Raw genomic sequence first — 23978 nt, forward strand, 5'->3', positions numbered from 1 at the left:
ATGTGGCAATATGCAGATCTCACTTATGCCAACATTTTAAAAAGTATCAGAGTTGGTATACTTTCTAAAGAAGCAGAAGCAATATTGAAAACCCGGCACATTAATGCACTTTATGGCGATAATGCATGTGCTACAGATGTTATGGAACAATTAACCTACAAAAATGTCAATTGTATGGCCTTAATGCCAACTCTTGCAAGCTGTTTCCAATTCAATGAAATCATGCTAAGTAAAGAAATCATGGAAATTAGCGCCACAGACAAACTAGATGTACATGGTTTGACACTACCCATGTGTGACCAAGCCACAACAAGACTAAATAGTTTACAAAAAATCAATCTCAAACAAAGCAGGCTTAGAAAAGATATTAAAATTATCCTTAAATTGCAGAGTAATGCTTAAACGTAACCTTGACGTGGACCAAGGACTAGTTAATGGAGCATTGGGTACAGTTGTTGGCTTTAAAACATACCCACGCAACAACAAAATTCACTTTGTCAATATACTCTTTGACAAACTTTCAGAAGTAAAAAGGATAGGACGCTCAACAGCTAGATTCCTTCTCTTCAAAGATATGTATGTACGCAGAGAACAATTTTCTCTAACTCTTGCATACGCAGTCACGATTCATAAATCACAAGGTCTTACCCTAGACAAAGCAATGATAGTTATTGGTAACACAGTCTTTAAAGAAGGCATAAGCTACGTAGCACTATAACGCTTACGTACACTTGACCGTCTATTTCTAATCAACTTTGAGTCAAGTAAAATAAACACTGATATTCCTTGCATTTTAGAATACAATAGACTTCGCTCACTATACACCCCCCACCTAAACACATATTCTGTTCCACAAAAAGTAAAACTTTATAAAAGAAAAATAAATCAAACAGAAATGCAACAGAATGTCACTACAAATCCTCCAAAGAGAGTAAAAGAAACTAATACTTCATCAAGTACCACATGCAAAAAAGAATCAATTAGGGAAAGTAAACCAGATACATATTTAAAGAAGGAAGACAAACTCCAAAAAAAGCAGTTAGATACAGAACTACCTGGACCATTTACATTCTCAAATATAGTTGGTGTAAGTAGCTACGCAAATGTAGCAATGAATATTCTATTTCAATTACCACCAATTGTTGACAACATTTACCTACACAGTACAGACCCATTGTGTTTGCAAATGTTAGTACTTCACAGAAATGCAGCAAACAATCCTGACAGCACATATAGTGTTTATGGAATAAGACAACAATTGGACTACTGTGCTGGAATGGTGAAATTCACTATAAACTCACAGGAAGATCCACAAGAATTTCTAATGTACTTACTACAAGTACTGGAAAACAAAAACTTACCTATAAATGAAATCTTTCAGGTTTCATACATGTGGAAACATACATGCACTCTCTGCAACAATGTGACACAAGAAGAAATCCCCAATGAACGCTTCATATATATATCAACACCAAATTGTGAATCCATTCCATTTCAGCGACTTGTACAAAATGCAAACCATGGTAGATTATGCTCTACCTGCAATTCAGATAATCGCTCCACGTTAGTAATACAAACACATAGGCCCTCATTACGACCCTGGCGGAGTGGGTTTACGCCAGCGTTATTCGCGGCGGACCCGTCCGCCCTACTACGAGTTCCCGTAGCGCCATGGAGCCTTTCTCCGCCTGGTTTTTCCGGGCGGAGAAATCCATGGCGCTACGGGACCTTGTTGTTAATTACGCCACCGTATTTTACGGTGGCGTAATTAACGCCTTCCCCACTCCCATTATACCCTATGGGGCAAAAATGGGAATGGGGAAGGGTAAAATGGGGGATGGGGATTTACCGCCCCGCCAAGGTCGGCATGGGGCGGAAAATCCACCAACCCCCATGGCGCTATCGGCAGCTTTCCGCCGTGCTCCGCGGTGCATTTAGCACCGCGATTTCCGCCAGGGTCGTAATGAGGGCCATAGTAAATACATGATACTAATGCTTCTACGTTACAATGCAGATGGTACCAAAAACAACTGCAAGCTGACTGGATTCACACATGGTCAAATATCACTTGGTAAGAAAACCTTCACAACAATAGGTATAATCTACCACACAGAAGCCACAACCAATTCAGGGCACTACACTGCATATATAAAAAAGAAATGTGGATGGTTTGAATGTAATGATAGTACCATTACTCTAAAGCAGAGATTACCAGGAAATCTTACAAGCGCTTATTTGATGTTCTTAAAACCAAAATTTGACAACTAAACTGTATTTAAACCCTAAGTAAACTTAGAATACTCCAAAAGCTATCTAACTGCTCAAAGACTCTACAACAACTAATCAGATAAATGAATACCACTAAATTAGACCAAAAAATACACAGTTAGAATACGCCAATTGGTATCTAACTGTCCCAAAATTTAACAATATCCAATTAGATAAATCAATACCACTAAAATATATTTAAAAAACTAGACAGTTAGAATACGCCAATTGCTATCTAACTGCTCCAAAATTGTATAATATCCAAACAAATAAATAATATGTTACTGCTCCAAAAAATAGCAACAAGCCAAAGTATAAACCATTAGCCAGAAACAACAAGTGAACAAACAAACAAATATACTGTAGCATACCAGAAAAAGGTTTTTTTTTTAATCCAACATGGATTTTTGTTTCTCCCACAGACCCAATGATTTTAGCAACAAATACAGAAACTGAGCAAATTGCACAGTACTCTAATTTGTAATCTACTAAATATGAGGGTCCAAAAAAAAAAGTATGTAAGTATAAAAGTCATTAAAAAATACTAATACTACCATGGTATTTTCTTTTATCACAGAAATTAACAAGAAATACATGTACTCCGGTTACTAGACCAAACAGTAAGTATACAATAATAAAGAGAACCATAGCAGCATACCACATCCATAGTATCTAATACCTTTGTTCCTTATACATTTGTTTTTCACCCAAAGTTATAAGCAAATATGAATGTGATATACCGCAGCATATCACATCCATAGAGTCAAACATTTCAACTATGGTCTATGGAAACTTTTAATGTCCGCGGACATTATGAGTGTTCTTAGAACACTTTCATCTTGCCAGCGAACAATACGGACAGCGTTTTCAGGACACCCTCTACGAACATTTCAGAACAACGCAACAGTTCTTAGAACACTTTCAACTTGACAACGAACAATATGGACAGTGTCCTCAGAACACCCCCATTTCGTTTATTTGCGAACATTTCAGGACACCATGAGTGTTCTAAGAACAGATTCAACTTGCCATCAAACAATACGAACAGCATCTTTAGGACACCCCCTACGAACATTTCAGGACACCGCGAGTGTTCTTAGAACACATTCAACTTGTCAATGAACAATACGGACAGCGTCCTCAGGACACCCCCATTTTGTTTATTTGCGAACATTTCAGGACACCGCAAGTGTTCTTAAAACAGTTTCCGTTTGCTTGCGAACAAAACGGACACATATTGAGTCCTCAGAAAACCCCCATTCAGTTTATTTAGAACATTTCAGAACACCCATGATGTCCGCAGACAAATCGAACACAAAAAGAACGTCTAACACATAAAAAAACACAACTTTCATCCTATCTCATACACTCACACCCTCCCCAAACACTCCTACACACCAACACACTCTACTAAATACAAATTCTGAACAAAGTTTCACTGTGCTGTCCGCGGACGACCGCAAATCCAAGATGGTGGGCGCTACCAAAAATCTGACGCACTGCACGCTCCACGCCGTCCAATCAGCGAACACATTGCATGTCCGCGGACATCACGCAAGCCGATTGGCCAATCACGACACTGTCCGTGGAGCGAACAGGGAAGTGTGTCCGCGGACCGAACACAGATATCACTAATTTTTTTTGACCTACTTAACACCAACTTAACCATAACTACATGGCCACTACCGGTGCCACGGTAGTGGCCATGTAGTTATGGTTAAGTTGCTGTTTCCATAGGAAGAGCACTTTTTGGGCGGCTTATAACTTTGCTCTCCCTGGACGAATCCACACCAAGCTTTGCAAAAAAAAGTATTTGGGTCACTCTGATTTTTTTTTGCAAAGTTTGGTGAGGATTCGTCCAGTGGGGGCAAAGTTTTAGGGGGGTCCCAAAACTTTTTTTTTCCCATAGACATAATGGGAAAAAACTTTGCTCACGCCTACAGCCCAAACCGCTGGACGGATTTACACCAAATGTGCGGCAGGAGCGGCGGCTTGGTCCCGAAAGCGTATTTTGCTTTATTTGGTGTAAATCCGTCTAGTAGTTTTTAAAAAAATGACTAAAATGTAAGTGAAAAAAATTAGTGATATCTGTGTTCGCTTCGCGGACACACTTCCCTGTTCGCTCCGCAGACAGGACGGTGATTGGGCAAGCAGCTTGTGTGATGTCCACGGACATCTGACGTGCTCTCTCATTGGATGCGTGAAAGCGTGCAGTGCGTCTGGCTTCAGAGACATCCGCCATCTTTGTTCCTCGCATGAGAGGTTTTGTATCCCGCCTGCACAGTAAGTCCCCCAACCCTGCTCATGCCCGTGTCTGTCTCCTGTTCCTCTAACCCCCCGCTCATGTCCGTAAGTCTTTCTCCCACCCGCCCACCCCCCGCTCATGTCTGTGTGTCTTTCTCCCTTCCTGCCCACCCCCCGCTCATGTCCATGTGTCTTTCTCCCTCCCGACCACCCCCCGCTCATGTCCGTGTGTCTTTCTCCCGTCCCGCCCCAGCCCGCGCTCATGCACCGCTAATGCCCCGCTCATGCCCCGCTCGTCTCTAGCACCCGCCCACACCCAGCTCTTGCCCCGTGTGTCTCTCCCACCCCCTGCTCATGTCCGTGTGTCTCTCCCCACCCGCCGCCCACCCCCCGCTCATGTCCATGTGTCTCTCCCCACCCGCCGCCCACCCCCGCTCATGTCCGTGTGTCTCTCCCCAACTGCCGCCCACCCCCTGCTCATGTCCCGTGTGTCTCTCTCCCTCCCCCTCACACCCGCTCATGCCCCGTGTGTCTCTCCCCCTCCCGCCCACCCCCTGCTCATGCCCTGTGTGTCTCTCCTCCTCCCGCCCACCCCCGCTCATGCACCGTGTGTCTCTCTTCCTCTACCCACCCCTCATATATATATATTCAGTGAAAAAAAACTTTGTTAAAGGGACGGTATGGTTAAGTTGCGCTACTAAAAACCTATGAAATTCAGTGAAAAAACTTTGTTAAAGGGACGTTATGGTTCCAAGTAAAACCGAAAAACCCTTGAAATTCGGCAGTTATGGTAAGCTAAGCAACCATAACTCGCGCCGCCACCGTGCACTGCTAAGACTAACACCCAGGACATCAAAGATGACATCACAAATGTCATTGATGACATCACTGATGACATCACATGTCTGGCTCACTATTTTATCTTTTGCTGACATATCTAGGCCACATGGTTTTCTTCAGTAACAGTCAGAAACTAAGAATTTTATTTTATTTGTAGACATATCCTTCTAGTAGGTTCTTACAGTAATTCCCTTAGAGTACAGTCACATCATATGAAACATATACATATGGGAAAACACAAGCTTGAAAGACAGCAATCCTTTTTGTGCATAAAGATAATCACTAGACTTATGAGCACTTTCTGATAGTTCTGTTGTTTTTTTTATGGCTGTACTTTCCCTGTATATGGTCATATTTGTATACATTGTACTCACACTACTTTCCTTAGGGTCCAATCACATCAAGTGATACATATACATAGGGTAAATAGCAGCTTTTAACAGAGCAATCATTTATTTGCATGAAACTAATCAGTTAAGTTATGAATTGTTTCTGCTACTACTTGTGTTTTTTTGCTAACTTCACTTTCCCTGTATATACCCATATTGGTATGTGTTCTTGTGTCTTTGTGTTTTGTCTATAGTAATGCAATTATGTAATACATGGGTTTTATTAGCCACTTATTACATATTTCACAGTACACAAAAATCTGTTAAGAAAACAATTATTATTTCATTATTCAACATATTAACATTACGAATATCATACCTTCATCTATTACGCTGCACACAATGTTATGTTTCTGTATGAGTAGCTTAGTATACTAGATAGAACCCCATAATAGGATGCGATTTATATCAATGCATCGTTCAATGCACTTATTAGGGTATATTTCTTGCAATGATTCTTGACACTTTTTTCGCAACATAATAAGAATCCCTTCTACACATATTTCATGAGAAGTACATACACATGTGATGTCATCAATGACATTTGTGATGTCATCTTTGATGTCCTGGGTGTTAGTCTTAGCAGTGCACGGTGGCGGCGCGAGTTATGGTTGCTTAGTTTACCATAACTGCCGAATTTCAAGGGTTTTTCGGTTTTACTTGGAACCATAACATCCCTTTAACAAAGTTTTTTCACTGAATTTCATAGGTTTTTAGTAGCGCAACTTAACCATAACATCCATTTAACAAAGTTTTTTTCACTGAATTTCATAGGTTTTTAGTAGCGCAACTTAACCATAACGTCCCTTTAACAAAGTTTTTTCACTGAATTTCATAGTTTTTTAGTAGCACAACTTAATAATAATGACTTTGACTTTATATACATGTCATATGGAACTGACTAGATCTCTTCTTATGAACTTGATGACCGCGAACTTATTTAATGTTCGCGGACATGTTCGGAGAACAGTACCACCACCTAAAAACTCTGGGGAGGTATGTGTAATAGTTATATCATAACATAGGAACATTTAACAAATTCACAAAGCAGCACACATACAAAGTATATGTAGTAATACTTAAAAAATGTTACTCATATATGTAACACACTAACCATTCATGTAAATACAATATGTTTTAAAAAGGAATATACCAAAAGAAGATAAAGTGGCTTCCACCATAATTACCTCACAGACGCTCCACAACCAACAGCAAGACCAGACGTATACACTACTGATGACATATCTCACCAGACATAGTAAGTGCACTTCTTTTTACTCATATATTTATAAACATTCTATATTGGAAAAAAAAAAACATATTACTTTTTTGTTTTCTCACAGAAATGTGTAGTACTCTCGACTGGCTAGAGGAGCATTTCCCACGTGAGGAAATGTTAGAAAATAGTCCACCTAATGGTACACACTTTACTATATAAACCAATTAATAAATATTATTTTGTATACATTTAACATATACATTTTTTTTTATTACAGACCATACAAATATTCACAACAACAATCAGAGGATATCACTCTACAGCAGATTCATCAAAAAATGGACGACCTTAAGCAAAAATGTTATGGATTTGAAAAACTTTGTGGAAAATTATGTGAAACCCCCAACAGCACACCATTGTCCAACCTGCACTTGTCCCCCCTCACCCTATCCCACGCAGTTAACCCCAAACCCTGTCTATGGACCAAAGCGTTTCGATGACATTTCCTTCCCTTCTTCACCTGATCCCAGTTATCTAGAAATCCCTAATTCTCCTGTTTTTGTTTCTGTTTCTGCCCCACCTTCCCAGTCATAATTGTATATATATATGAAATAAAGTTACTTGTCTTATATTGTGTTGTAATTACTTTCAGTTCCTTGTAATAAAACCAATTTAGGTGTCCACGGACACCGCGGTTGTTCGGAAATGTTCGTAAAGAAACGAAAATGTAACTGTCCTGAGGACACTACATCTGTCCGTAATGTTCTCATGCAAGTTCAAAATGTTCTAAGAACACTCGTAGTGTCCTGAAATGTTCGTAAAGAAACAAAAATTAAAGTGTTCTAAAGAACACTATATCTGTCCGTAATGTTCGCTATCAACTTAAAACTGCCCTAAGAACACAATTGGTGTCCTGAAATGTTCGTAAATAAACGAAAATGATGTGTCCTGAACAACAGTACAACTGTTCGTAGTGTTCGCTACCCAATTGAAAGTGTTCTAAGAACACAATTGGTGTCCTGAAATGTTCGTACATAAACTAAATTACACGTGTCCTGAAGAACACTATATCTGTCCTTACTGTTCGCTACTAAGTTTAAACTGTTCTAAGAACACACGCGGCGTCCTGAAATATTTGTTTCACGTGTGACGCACTTTTAATTACTTCAGAACCCGAAAAGTGTCCGTAGGACATCAATGCGCATGCGCTAACCAATCTCCGTGCACTTGGTGTCCTGCGGACAGGCGCTTCCTTCGCAGACTAGTTCGCAAACAGATCGTATGACCGCGCCCACGCTCATCGTGTGTCCTGAAATGCGGACACTGTTCGTGTCCCCGAACAATTTAAAAGTACATTTTCAGTTAATCCATAATATTTTTCAATAAAATCTCACCATGCCACAAGTCCCACATAGCAATCTTGAGTTTCTATATACCGTTTGAAACTTTCCGATCCTTTCGTTGTGTTCGATCTGTTCGCGCACAGTGCGCATGTCCGTGGACCGCACAGAAGCACCCCTATAAAAGACCACGCCCAATAGCTTATTCCCATTGTGTTTCTGGCTATTCTTCAGAACACAGTGATTTTTGCTGCCACCTGCAGACTACACCATCATCGACATGGCATCCTTGGCTGCTGAACTGCCACTTGGTGCTGCACCTGCTTCAGCACCACCACCACCCCCTCCACCACCACCACCTCCCCAAGGGCGTGAAGAGGGGAACAGGACTGAGGATGCGGAGGAGGAAGAAGAGGATGATGAGAATGAGGTAGAGGAAATCCCTACTACCCGCACTAGGCGTGAGTCTTGGGTGTGGCGGTTATTTACCGTTCATGGGAATGGTCCTAAGGCTCGTGCGAACCATGTTACCTGCAATGAGTGCAAAATGATACTCAGTCGCGGGAAGCACGGTAACTACAGCTTTGGGACCACTACTATGAAGCGACACCTGAGGTCATTTCACTCTGGGGCTATTCGCAGGGTTGTACCTTGCGAAGAATGTAGCAGGTTGATTTCCTCTACTTCATCCTCTGTTTCTGATCCTGTCACCACAAGGACCACCTCTGTGGGACAGCGTCTTTCTCAAGCTGCCTCACAGGCCATACAGAATGCTGATGACCCTTACCTTTCGAGGGTCACAGTTGTATGTATGTACTGTGACACAGTACTCTGCAGGGGGGAGCGACTTCGGAGTGCTTTTGAGACTATCGTCTCAGAGCACGAGAAGACCTGCTCACTACCCAAATAAAACCCACTCTACATCTTCCTCTCACAGCTCGCCCTTTCTTATCCCTGTGGTTGGTGTCCCCCCTTTACCCTCCTTTACCCTCCTCTCCTAGTGTGTCGTGTCTGAAAAACCAAAAAAAATACAAAATTACAAAAATCAAAAAAAAATAAGTCTCTTTTCAGAGCCGCCTTTCCCAGTTAAAAAATAGAAGTGAAAATAAATGAAGCAGGGCTCTTTGTATTTTTTAGAAGTCCGCGGACAGTTCGCGAACATTAAAAAATTGGGTTACTACTCCATCACAAACATTGTAATTTTCTCTGGAAAGAAGTGGTGGCTCTGAAAAGAGCCTTTGGGTGGTGTTTGTAAGTCAAAAATTGTAAATACTTAACATCTACTTCAAAATCGTTGTTGTAATTCCAAAAAAGGTTGCAATGCATTTTGTACATTTCTCAGAAAAATCTGATTGCCAGCATAAGATGGACTCCATCTCTGCGAACAATGTATGTACTACAAAACATAATATTTTCATTGTGAAAAGAAGACATGCCAAAATCTCTTAGAAAGTCACAAACAGCCTTATTACCATTGCGCCTTGCTTTTTCCATTTGTGGACTAAATGAAGAAGAACGAAGCCACATTTGTCTCTGCGCAATCTGTGAAAATATCACTTGAGAATTAGGAAACGTGTCCATAACCTTCCTCAGTCCTTCTTTCATAGCAAATTGCAAAAAAATTCCAGTCACATGCCCTAAACTGTTCCCTCCACAATGAATTACAATTATGTCTGGATGTTGCTCTGTCTCCAAAGTAGCACAGAGAGGTAGCAAATCCAACCACTTCATTCCACGTACTCCATGCCAGTGTACTTCCACATGTGGGAATCCAAGATCTACAGCTACTCCACAGCTTTCTGCATGCACCTTCAACCAATGTATCCACGAATCTCCTAAAATCCAAACAATCTGTTTTCTGAAACACACAGCCATAGCTATCTTTTGTTCTCTCAGCAAAAAGAGTGTCTCAGAAAATCTCTCCTGGCACAACACACCCACCAAACTTTCCTGACCAATCCCTTTCAGTGCTTATTCTCATTTGCATGACTTCTGAACCCAAAAATCCCCAGATGTAACTCCCGATGTCCGGGAACTACCGCCATGTCCGCGGACATATCGTAACATGAACAGCCCTTCTACCATTTCCACTACACTCTCTCTGCCATTCCCTCATTGGATGTACCTCAAAAATCACATGACCATGCACCAATCACATTCAAGACCTCTACATCTAACTGCATCATCATAGATCAGCACTGCAAATGTACTCTGAATCTCTCTGAGTACAAGTGTCATATCATTGGCAAGCAGCATCTACCACAAATACTGTACAAGTCTTCAAGATTTCTACTTGCAGCTCCATGCATATCCATATGCATGAACACAAACTTCAGGTATGCATATTTTCTGTATAGTAGATGACATAGCTCTCAACCATTTTTGTTTTACAGGCGGGTGAAATCACCCGATTTTGTTTTTAGCGGGTGAGACACCCATTGGAATGAATGGGCCTGCAGGAGGCTTGGCCGGTGAGTCTGCCCTTTACAAGGCGTGTGACACCCGCCAAAAGCGTGTGAGTTGAGAGCTATGGTAGATGAACACATTTTCAAACAGACTTTTACCTTGTAAAATCTGTAAAATTAATTTACTGTACTTTTTTCAATTTCCTAAAATCAACTACCACTTATACACCTTTATACTTTTTACTTTCTTTATACACACACACTCAAATCATGTTAAACTAACATTTTTTAAATGAAATATATAGACTACATATATTCAAACAAGATTGCATGCAAACACAATCTATGTTTAAACCTTTATAAAAATACTTATACAATTTCATATTTTTTGTTTTTACGTATTTATTTACTTGATTACTTTAAATTAGACATGACATTGAGGCGCTATTACCTAGAACAGTTTACTTACAGAAATAGTGGTATTCACTAATATATTATAAATTTTACAAGACATAGTAAAGATATTTTATTTTTGCTACAGTTAGTCATTCAATACAATTTGTTCATTAAGAACATATCATATGTACCGAATTGATGCAATGTATCTTATGTAAATAAATTAGTTTAATGATTTTACAGAAGGCACTGAGGATTTCAATTAAAAAAATCAATATCTAAATAAAAAACAGTGCTATATACAAACAAAGTTACTAATTTGAAGCTTTCACAGCTGCAGTGAAGACCAGTTTCCTGAAAAGAAGCAGCCGAATTCGAAGAAGAAAGAAAAACTAAGAAGTTACCTGTTAATTAAAAAAAAAAAGTAAGTAAAATATCACCATATTATTTATATTATTAATCAAATATACTATAACATTAATAGCAGCTATTTTGGTTTCTTAAAATAGAGATTTTGTACCATTTTGTCCAAAAATTTCCATGTCGTAAACAGCGATTTACAACCAGAATGGCCAACAAATTTCTATTTTTGGACAGACAAATTAGCCAACTGAACCACTACAATTTTCATATTATAGAACAAACAACTGTTTTAATTGTATACATTACATTTACTATTTGTACTTTTCCACACCACTAGCTTACTTTTTTTTGTCATCTGAACCCCAGTTTAGTGACACATAAATTCAAGAATACCTATCCCTACTAGTTTTAGTTCCCAATGCACAATCACACACCATTACATACATCTTTATCATCTTACTCAAACACTCATGCACACAGCACACATACATTCCAGAACACCCCAACCCATATCTTCTTTATTTTTTTCAACAGACCCTAAAGAATGCCTACCAAAAGACAACTCCGTAGAAAGCAACGCAAAATTAGAGCAAATGAAAATAAAGGTGTCCAACATAAGCATCCATCTCTAGCAGAATTTGTAAAAAAAGTTGAAACAAAACAGCTAATACAATCATTTAGTGAAACACAAGAAGTTTCAAGTACAACAACTTTGCTTCCTCTATCAAAATGTAAAACAAACCAAAAAACAATTAACAGAAAATCAGCTATCCGTACAGATAAAACTACTTCTTCAAATTTTAATATAGTGCAAAGTAAGCATACCAAGAAAAGTATTTTAGCCAAAATATACTGTCACAAAGTCCTTCAAAATCTTATAAAAACAGGAGAGAAATCAGGTTCAAAGCTTAAAACCTATCGTAGAAAATTAATCTTAGAAGCATTGATGGACAGTGCAATTCTTCTCAAAAGAAATTTATTTATTTTACTGTTAAACAAAATGAAACCACTAACAAAACTAATAACTAAATTACAAAAAAGACTTCTCAATAAGCGAAATGTCAACAGAAAGAACTTCTTAAGTATCTGCGGAGGTGAATGGAATCACACTACGAGCACAGAACCATATTTTAATGAAGAAGCGTACAAACAAAAGCAAACAAATACAATTGCCATAAATAGCAGTGGTCGAGGTTATGAAAAAGTGAATAATACCATAATGCAACAAGAAGTACTCCTTACAAAAATATGCCCTGAAAACTTAGAATTACCCCTCCATTCAACTGAATCAGAACGTCTAGTGTACAAATGGCCATGCACGTCAATGTGTAACATTCCCAAACAATGTTTCAAATCTTTACACCGATTCCTCAATAAATATGTAAAAAGCAAAGACAAAATCAAAATTAAATTACTGCAAAATATAGATACCTGTCCAGTGCGCAAGTACACAGGACTACAAGGACATTCATTGGCCTGCATTACAGGACCTACTTGTAAAACCACTTTCCATGATATCAAAAGGATATCAACACGTCATTCAACTATAAGAAATCTAGTCTATAAACTGTACTATGCTAAAAGTCCTGCTTTAGCACTAGCAAAGTTAAATAACATCATTCTACATGGTACAGCAAAAGACCTACTTGAAGAAATTCACTATATCCAGAAAAAATATTTTGGAAGTGAAAGCCATTTACAGAATGAAATAGCTTTAAACCAATTAAGCAACAATTCTACACATGGCAACCTTTTGCTAAACACATACAAAAAAGAAATACTAAAATTTAAAAGTACATCAGCTGAAGTACCAAACCATGAATGTGTATGTTGCCGTAGAATTGTTTATAAAAGTAACACAAAAACTGTGGACCTATCATACAAAATAGAAGACAATGAAGATTCTAAATGGTTTGAATTAGCTCTCTACCTTCTACCAGAAAACAAATATGAAATAACTGAGCCCTTAATACTTTGCAGTTATTGCACTACAAAACTTGACAACAACCAAACTCCTCCACGTTCAATCACAAATAATTTGGAATTATACCCAGTACCAAAACCTCTACAACAACTTAATTTATATGAGAGCATCATAATTCAAACAGTACACCCATTTCAAGCAATAATACGTCTTCAACCAAAAACAGCAAAATTACCTCCCTCTGAATTGGTAAAAGGCATTCGTGGAAAAGTAGTTTATTTACCATTAAATCTAAAAGAAAATGTGCATACTCTAGGAGTGCAACGTCCAATGCAGCAATCTTTAATTATATTAGTAAATGGAGTACCTACAAAAGACAAAAAAATATGGCAACAGCTGGTAGATTTATATAAAGTTAGACAAGCCGTCCAATATCTTAAAGAGAATAATGAATATTACAAAGAAATTAATATTGAAGAAAACTTGAAAGATACAACTGAAATAATTCAAGAAACACAAGAAGCTGGTCAATTTGAGCTACTAGATCCTGCTACAATATCAAATACTTTAGACCAGTATACAATTCATCCTTTGCACTGTAATGACACCGTACAAGATGTACTGGAAACTTACCAAATGCGTCAAACAAAAGGATCGCCAATCAGTATATGGGAAAAAAGTATAGAAGCACGTGCTTTTCCTCTACTCTTTCCAACTGGCAAAGGAGGAAGGTATGACGATAGACCTATTCAAATATCAGCTTCAGAATACCGCTCATTACGGATGTATTCTGAAGATCCCAGATTTAGACAAAATGTGGAATACATATTCCACCTACTCTTTGAAAGTGAACTAGCAACTTTATGTTACAGAGTTGCACACATATTAAAATCAGGATCACACTTTCAAAATATGACAGCTACACAATTATTAGAGAAAGTGCAACAAAAGGATGAGGTTTTACAATCAAATATTACAAATCTATTAGCAAATATGCGTGGTACTAAAGAGTACTGGTTTCGACGTCATGGAGATGTACGTTGTATGATCAGAAACCTTGGCCCACCCACTTGGTTTGTTACATGAAGTTGTGCAGAATATGCATGGGAAGATTTACATGATTTCCTACGCATATCAAATAAAAACAAAACAAACATAGATATTCTAACACCTGGAGAACTTTGTTCTTTGGATCCTGTTAATGTTTCAAGATATTTTCACCATCGCTTCATTGCTATGCTACATTTTATTTGTAATAAAACTGTTCCTCCCCTTGGAGAAGTGCAACACTTGTTTTGGAGAAAAGAATACCAAGCCAGAGGAGCACCACATATCCACATGCTTTTATGGATTAAAGATGCTCCTAAATTTGGTCAAGACAGTGATGCCACTGTTTTACAGTTTATTGAAAAATATGTCACTTGTGAAATTCCATCAGAAGCCACAAATAGTGATCTTTGTGCACAAATTTTACAATTTCAAAGACACAAATGTGGAAAATATTGTCGTCGCAAATACAAAAACAAAGGCAAATACTACACCAAATGCCGATTTCGTTTCCCTAGACCAGTTACAAATACAGGTCAAGTAAACAACCTCATGTCTTCAGTTAGACATACTGTTAAAGGAAAGTCACCTAAAAATACATATTACATGAAAAGAAAAGAAGAAGAAAAATATATCAATGATTATAATGCAATCATTGCCCACTTATGGAATGCAAACATAGATGGGCAGTACATTGCAGACAATTCTACTGCAGTTGCACGATATGTCACAGCATACTTAACTAAAGCAGAAAAGACAGAGCTCCAAGACCTCTGGAATGACCTGTCATCAGATAAAACAGTATCTCAGAAATTATACAGCTTGGGCATAAAAATGCTCACCCATAGAGAATGTGGATCTTATGAAGCAGCTGATCGTTTAACTGGTACGTCATTGTATGATAAATCTGAAAATATAGTATGGCTAAGTCTTGGTCCAGCTAAATCTAGAAAAAGAGTTCTAAAATCATATGAAGATATAGAAACAATAGCCAAACATGATCCCAACAGCCAAGACATTTTAAAAAACAATTTATTGGACACATACTACCCAAACAGAAGTAATACTTTGGAAAACATGTGTCTATACCAAATAGCCCAAAACTACACATACAAAAATAAAATGAAACCTGATGAAAAAAAAAGGTAAATATAGAGTGACAAACTGTGAAGGCAGCTTAGTTAAACTCACTAAACCAAATTTAATTAATCATATCAAATTGTCATTAAAGACTCCTCAACATAAAGAAGTATATTACATGTCCCTGCTACAACTCTTCAAACCATGGAGAAAAGAAAAACAATTACTAGATAACAATGACTCATATGAGGATGCTTTCAAAGCAAATGAAAGCACTATAACTGATGTAAACTTTACACAGTACAAAGCAATGTTGCACAATGAACAGCAACATGAAGAACTCCAAGCTCAACTAGATAAGGATACTCCTGACAGTAGTCAACCTTCTGTAACAGGAAGCCAAGAACCACTGGGAGAACCACTAATAACAAATGAGGCAGAATTAGCTATGATAGAAGTAGAAAACACCATGTGTCAGTATGAAGATAAGGAAGACTTAACTATACTACAATCAAAACTAAACAATGAGCAAAGTAGCATTTTTCAAGAAGTAACAAAACAAATTGCACATGGTGTAAAACATGAAAATAAAGAATGTTCCTGCCATAATTCTAAACCTATACTACTGTACGTCAGTGGTGAAGCTGGTTCTGGCAAAACATTCCTAATCAAAATCATGAGTAAGTTCCTTCAACAATTGACAAACAACAAACTGTCAGCTGTTGTCACTGCCCCCACAGGTTTAGCTGCCTACAACATAGGTGGTGTTACATTACACCGATTACTACTATTACCAGTAGAACACCAGAACAAATTAGACTATTACAAACTTTCTGCAGAAGCTGCAATAGAATAACGCAGAGTATTGAAACAAATGAAAATGCTACTTATAGATGAAGTGAGCATGGTCTCCAACCTGATGTTAGCTTTGATTCACCACAGATTACAAGAAGTACTCAAAACAGACTATGAAGAGCTCTTTGCAGGAACACACATTATTGTTTTTGGAGATCTGCTTCAATTAACACCAGTAAAAGGTGAACCTATTTTTAAAACATTAGGGCACAAACTCTGCCGTAAAACTGTTGGCAGCATTGGAAATGTCAACCTTTGGCAACATTTCCAATACAGAGAATTAACAGAAAACATGCGCCAATCTGCAGATCTAACTTATGCCAACATTTTAAAAAGTTTGAGAGTTGGTATACTTTCTAAAGAAGCAGAAGCAACATTGAAAACCCGGCACATTAATGCACTTTATGGCGATAATGCATGTGCTACAGATGTTATGGAACAATTAGCCCACAAAAATGTCAATTGTATGGCCTTAATGCCAACTCTTGCAAGCTGTTTCAAATTCAATGAAATCATGCTAAGTAAAGAAATGCAACCAATAATGGAAATTAGCGCCACAGACAAACTAGATGTACATGGTATGACACTACCCATGTGTGACCAAGCCACAACAAGACTAAATAATTTAGAAAAATCAATCTCAAACACAGCAGGTTTAGAAAAGATGTTAAAATTATCCTTAAATTGCAGAGTAATGATTAAACGTAACCTTGACGTGGACCAAGGACTAGTTAATGGAGCACTGGGTACAGTTGTTGGCTTTCAAACATACCCACGTGACAACAAAATTCAGTTTGTCAATATACTCTTTGACAAACTTTCAGAAGTAAAACGGATAGGACGCTCAACAGCTAGATTCCTTCTCTTCAAAGATATGAATGTACGCAGAGAACAATTTTCTCTAACTCTTGCATACGCAGTCACGATTCATAAATCACAAGGTCTTACCCTAGACAAAGCAATGATAGATATTGGTAACACAGTCTTTAAAGAAGGCATGAGCTACCTAGCACTATCACGTTTACGTACACTTGACGGTCTATTTCTAATCAACTTTGATGCAAGTAAAGTAAACGCTGATATTCCTTGCATTTTAGAATATAATAGACTTCGCTCACTATACACTCCCCATCTAATCACATATTCTGTTCCACAAAAACTAAAACGTTGTAAAAGAAAACTAAATCAAACAGAAATGCAACAGGACGTCACTGCAAATCCTCCAAAGAGAGTAAAAGAAACTAATACTTCATCAAGTACCACAAACAAAAAGAATCAATTAGAGAAAGTAAACCAGGTACTTCTTTAAAGAAGGAAGACAAACTCCAAAAAAAGCAGTTAGATACAGAACTACCTGGACCATTTAAATTCTCAAATATAGTTGGTGTAAATTGCTATGCAAATGTAGCAATGAATATTCTATTTCAATTACCACCAATTGTTGACAACATTTACTCACATAGTACAGACCCATTGTGTTTGCAAATGTTAGTACTTCACAGAAATGCAGCAAACAATCCTGACAACACATATAGAGGGTAATTCATAGAATTTCGCAGAAAAGTGTCGCAAGCGGCTGGCGCAGAGTGTCCGCGTGCGATTGCCTGCGCCAGGCACGTGCGCTAAAACCGATTTCCGCGCACAGCGTATTCATGGATTTCAGGCTCCCAAACCAGCGTGGCGCAGAGTATCGCAGCGACCCTGCAGCAGCGCCAGTAACGCCCCCAAGAACGCCCTTGCGCAAGGAAAAGCCATCAAAGTCGCTAAATCATCGCAAAGGGCTGCGCTAACCCTGGACCAGTCTACAGGGCTGCCAAACAAGGAACGCAAAGCGGGTAACGTGCATTTCAGGGGTACGCGTGAAGTCATACACGCGATTAGCCAGGGTACGTGTACTACAGGGGTACGCGGGAAGTACTACACGCGGTTGGGCAGGGTACGTGTATTACAGGGGTGCGTGGGAAGTTCTACATGTGATTGGCCAGGGTACGTGAATTACAGGGGTGCGCGGGAATTATCACACGCAATTTGGCTTGCTACGTGTATTACAGGGGTGCGTGGGAAGTTCTACACGCGATTGGCCAGGGTACGTGTATTACAGGGGTGTGCGGGAAGTTCTACACGCGATTCGGCTGGGTACGTGTATTACAGGGGTGCGCGGGAATTCTCACATGCGATTTGGCCAGGTACGTGTATTACAGGGGTGTGCGGGAAGTTCTACACGCGATTCGGCTGGGTACGTGTATTACAGGGGTGCGCGGGAATTCTCACATGCGATTTGGCCAGGTACTTGTATTACAGGGGTGCACGGGAATTATCACACGCGATTTGGCCAGGCACGTGTATTACAGGGGTGTGCGGGAATTATCACACGCAATTAGGCTGGGTGGGTCCTCACAGGTGTTCCCTGTACACCCTCCACGGCCCCTGCAGGCAGCCCACAAAACAGGGGACTACCCTGCACACCTGCTCATGTCCCCCTGTACCCCCAGCCCCCAGCAGTGCAGGGGCACCCTCCACCAGGCCCCCACCCATGTCCCCTATCACCCCCACCCCCCAGCCACCAGGGGCACCCTCCACCAGGCCCCCACCCATGTCTCCCAACACCCCCACCCCCCAGCAGTGCAGGGGCACCCTCCACCAGGCCCCCACCCATGTCCCCTATCACCCCCACCCCCCCGCCACCAGGGGCACCCTCCACCAGGCCCCCACCCATGTCCCCTATCACCCCCACCCCCCAGCAGTGCAGGGGCACCCTCCACCAGGCCCCCACCCATGTCCCCTATCACCCCCACTCCCCAGCAGTGCAGGGGCACCCTCCACCAGGCCCCCACCCATGTCCCCTATCACCCCCACCCCCCAGCCACCAGGGGCACCCTCCACCAGGCCCCCACCCAAGTCTCCCAACACCCCCACCCCCCAGCAGTGCAGGGGCACCCTCCACCAGGCCCCCACTCATGTCTCCCACCACCCCCACCCCCCAGCCACCAGGGGCACCCTCCACCAGGCCCCCACCAATGTCTCCTATCACCCCCACCCCCCAGCAGTGCAGGGGCACCCTCCACCAGGCCCCCACCCATGTCCCCTATCACCCCCACCCCCCAGCAGTGCAGGGGCACCCTCCACCAGGCCCCCACTCATGTCTCCCACCACCCCCACCCCCCAGCCACCAGGGGCACCCTCCACCAGGCCCCCACCCATGTCCCCTATCACCCCCACCCCCCAGCAGTGCAGGGGCACCCTCCACCAGGCCCCCACCCATGTCCCCTATCACCCCCACCCCCCAGCAGTGCAGGGGCAGCAGGCAGTCAGGCAGCAGCAGGTGGGAGCGTGCTCGGGGCTCTGGGGGGCAGTAGTTCGGCCTTCCGGGCAGGAGCGTGGTATTCCGTGTGCGTAGGCGTGGCCAGCTTGGTACGGAGTGATTTTGCACGTGAAAATCCTGCACGTCAGCGTGAAAACCGAGGAAAGGCCCTCAGCGCGTAAGCGCGTCTGTGACGTGACCCGCACGGGTGTTTCCCACACAGCACGTGATGACAGAGCACACGTGGAAAGACTGCACGTCAGAGTGTAATTGCGTGTGATTGGTGGAAATGGCCCTACACGCAGAAGTGACAAAGCGTGTAATTGGTGGAAATGGCCCTACACGCAGAAGTGACAAAGCGTGTAATTGGTGGAAATGGCCCTACACGCAGAAGTGACAAAGCGTGTAATTGGTGGAAATGGCCCTACACGCAGAAGTGACAAAGCGTGTAATTGGTGGAAATGTCCCTACACGCAGAAGTGACAAAGCGTGTAATTGGTGGAAATGGCCCTAGCGCGTACACGCCGCGTAAGTGACGCTGGACGTGTGGCCCTGTATAAAAGGTATGTGTAGAACACGTTTTCCTTGTACGTGCTTTTCGTGGAGAGCGAGTGGGTGAATTCTGTACTTCTTGTCGTTTCACACGCGATTTACTTCACGGCGTTTCAAGTTCGTATTCCCTGTTACCTCTGACAGCTTTTTCTCTTTTTTCGCTTTTACTGGTTTACCTGGGCCTGTTCCCTCAAACAGTGTTCCCTTCTACTGTTGTCCTGTCTCCTCAGACAGCGTACAAATCTTCTTTTGGCGGGGGTGTTGCCAACCAAACGTGCTCCTTTTACACGCTCGTTTACCAGGCAGACGGTGAGTCACGCACGTATCTAACATCTGTGCTTGCCCCGTGTGTAGCCTACCCCTTCAGAGGTCATTCTAGGCTGCGTGTGACACGCATACGTTCATTCTTGTGTTACTGGGTGCCACAGCGTAGTGCAGGTTTTTCTTTCTGCACACGTGGTCTAGGAGGGGTTGCGTGCACGTCATCTCCCTTTTTTGGGGCTCCTGTGCGTAGCGTGACCCGTCATCTTTCCCCAGGGGTTACAATCAGCCTTGCAAGAGCACTAGGGTACAATTACCATCTGGTACCCAACCCCTTTGACCCCCAATTGCCCAGGACAATAGTTTACAGCCACTCCCATACGCACATTTACATCAGAGCCATGGCTGGGAGGCGAGGATTCCGTAAGGGTGGCAAAGGTGGAAGAGCCACAAGTGGTGGCCGTGGTGGATCCGGTAGGGGATGTGGTCGTTACTTGCAGGGTGAGCCTGTCCCCCCATGTGTGGAGGACCAGTCAAGGGCACCCATAATCCCCCCCGTTGAGGCTGATGTGGCTGACACCATCCATGCACAGCCCTTGTTGGACCAGCCCATTGTGGCACCAGATCTGGCTGACTCCATGGCTGACTTCCAGGTCAGCAGGCCTATGACACGTGCGCTGGTGCACGTTGATGTCACCATGCCACGTGCATCTGGGCCAGCAAGGTCATCTGCTGCACCAAGGAGGCAGGGCGGAGAGGCTGCAGGGGCAGCTACGGCTCCATCCACCCCAGCCCTCACACACCCAGCCAGGACAGTGTCGGTCCTAGTCCATGCTGCTGACATTCCCCCTGACACCATCACACTAGAGCCAATGCCTGCACCAACTCCCATGCTGAGTGTGCAATCCCACACTCCTGATACAGAGTCCACCAGGGCTCCTGCCCCTAGTGTCCAGAGCGGCGCAGGACACTCAGGATCACCACCACCTTCCAAGCCGAATAGGAAGAGTGCTCGTCCGGCACAGGCTGATGCCCCAGACACGGCTACACAGTCCGGCCCATCCAGGAAGCCCAGCTTCACGGATGACGAACTGAATGCACTTGTCGAGTATGTGTCCGGACATGACAACGAGATGGTCATTGTTGCAGGATCCAAGACCACACCTGCACAACGCCAGGCACACTGGCAGACCGTTGCGGACATCGTAAGTGCCCTTGGAATCGTGAGGCGCACAGCCAATGATTGCTATAAGCGCTGGAATGACCTAAAGCGCAGGGCAAAGGGTAAGCTGGCCTCAAGTCATGCCGCAACTCTAGTGACTGGAGGTGGGTCTCCAGTAGTAGACATGGAACTCACTCCACATGAGTCAGTCGCTGGGACCTACGTCACAGAGCAACAGATCCAAGGCGTGGGAGATCTGGCTGATTACGAGGCATTGTCCGGTGAGTGCACATGCATGTGTGTGTCATCCATGTGCATGGTGTGTGTGTGAGGGCTTCTGTTTGTGTGCCAGGTGAGAGTGTGTGCGCCTGAGTCGTATGGGTCAGCCATGTGCTTCATGCAATACTTCCTGCGCAGCTGCATTTGGCCATAGCAGTATCCCTTCTGCCAACAGTACACATCTAGCCCAACTGCACCCCAGTTGCCCTTGAAGTGTCACCTTGCCACAACATAGTTGCTTATTTTTCACTGTTCATTCAGTCAGTTTGTTTGAATTCCACCACTTTCACTAGGCATGTCGCTGTCCACTAGTCACATGTCTGACATGGCTATGGTAAAGTGGAGTGACTTTGTTACCTGGATATCATTTGTACACACATGTCCCTGTGCAATTGGACCATTTCAGACTGGCAGCTCCAGGTGAAAAATCTGACCTGTTAGAATTAGAAAAGCGATTACATGCGGGAACTGGACTGAATGAATAGGTGCTGCCCTCCTCTCCATCTTCACTCAATAGCAATGGTACATGCCATCTGTGTGATGGCATGTGTGTATCACCTGGCAATCACAGGCCAATGTGTGATGCCACTGCCAGGCAGCATGCAGAAAATGTGTTCATCTTCCATCTTGGTGTCATCAGTGTGTGCCATTTGCCTGCACTTCATACGCAGTGAGGGTGCATGCATGGGAGGGTTTCAGTCATGTGGGACATGTGTCAATCAAGTACTGGTTCTCTTGCTTCTCAGCCCTCATTGTGTGCCATGGTGCTAATGCCTGTTTCCATTTCTTTGTTTTCATGTCTTTGCAGGGGAAGTTGCACCTGATACTGCTGGGGTTGTGGAGATGGTGCAGACCCAGGAGGGGTCTGAGGGCCGACCAACCACCAGTGAGGGACGTGGTGTGGTGGTGGGGGAGAACCCACAAGTGCTGCAGGTCGTGCTCTCAAGGGGTGTCTCTGGCTGCACCTCCCGCGAGCTGTACTCAGGTGTTGATTCGGATGAGACCTACGTGCCGTCGCAGGTGAGTGTTCCAGGGAGGGATTCTGTTCTGTCTCACCCACCTGCACCAGGGTCAGAACCCTCCATGGGGATGTCAGTGTTGGCAGCTACGCCTTTGGTGGTTACGGATGCAGGGTCACACTCCGCGACATCTGATCCTGTTCCTGGGCCAGCAGATCAGAGGGGGAATGCAGTCCTGCAGCCTCAGGCAGTGCCGGCACAGCAAGGCGCAGTTCGCCTTGCCCCAGACAGGTGTGGTGCCCGCCGACGTGGTGGCCGTACGCCACCCGGCAATATCGCATGGGAGCAATCCATTTACGGTATGGCAACCCAACAGGCTGCATCATCCGAGATGATGGCTCAGGCCATGGATAGGGTGGCCACTTCCATTGTCCCCCCAGAAAGGCTGATGGAGCGACTAGAGCAGGCAACTGACTCCATCTGCCAGTCACACAGGGAGGACATGTTGGGGTCCAACAGGGACAGGCGGGCGGCACTGGCGACTCTGCAGGAGGCCATCTCCATTGAGTCCCAGGGCCACAGGGAAGCCCTGAGGCAGGAGCTCCTTCACCTCAGGACGACTCTTGTTGAGCTTGAGGCTTCAACACACCAAAGGACAGAACAGCAGCTGGAGCGTCTCACCCGCACGCTCTCAGCTGAGATGCAGGCAACGAGGGCGGAGGTCCGGGCATCCCGTGAGTTGTTGCATGGGGACCTCCGCACACTCATCCTCCAGAACCAGACCTACCACACCCGCATGCTTGCAGCCATGGAGGAGCAGACTAGGGCCTTGCGTGGGCTGCCTCCCATAGTGCAACCACCTCCGGATGCAGCTGCACAGGGTGATAATAGCGACAGCAGTGATACTCCCACAACAGGGTAGCCGTGTGGGCCATGAGCCCATGGAGGTGTTTTATCTTCCCAGGATCCACGCAGGTGGGTTCTGGTGTGCATCCTGTCCTCGGACCTCCTGGGTGGCCTCCCCAACCCCCCCGGGCCCTTCAATGGCCATTTTTGATTGTTTCTTATTTTTATTTTTATTTTGATTTCTTTTA

The sequence above is a fragment of the Ambystoma mexicanum genome, chromosome 12, assembly GCF_040938575.1.
Source record: "Ambystoma mexicanum isolate Mex_15411 chromosome 12, UKY_AmexF1_1, whole genome shotgun sequence".
In the NCBI taxonomy this organism is placed as follows: domain Eukaryota; kingdom Metazoa; phylum Chordata; class Amphibia; order Caudata; family Ambystomatidae; genus Ambystoma; species Ambystoma mexicanum.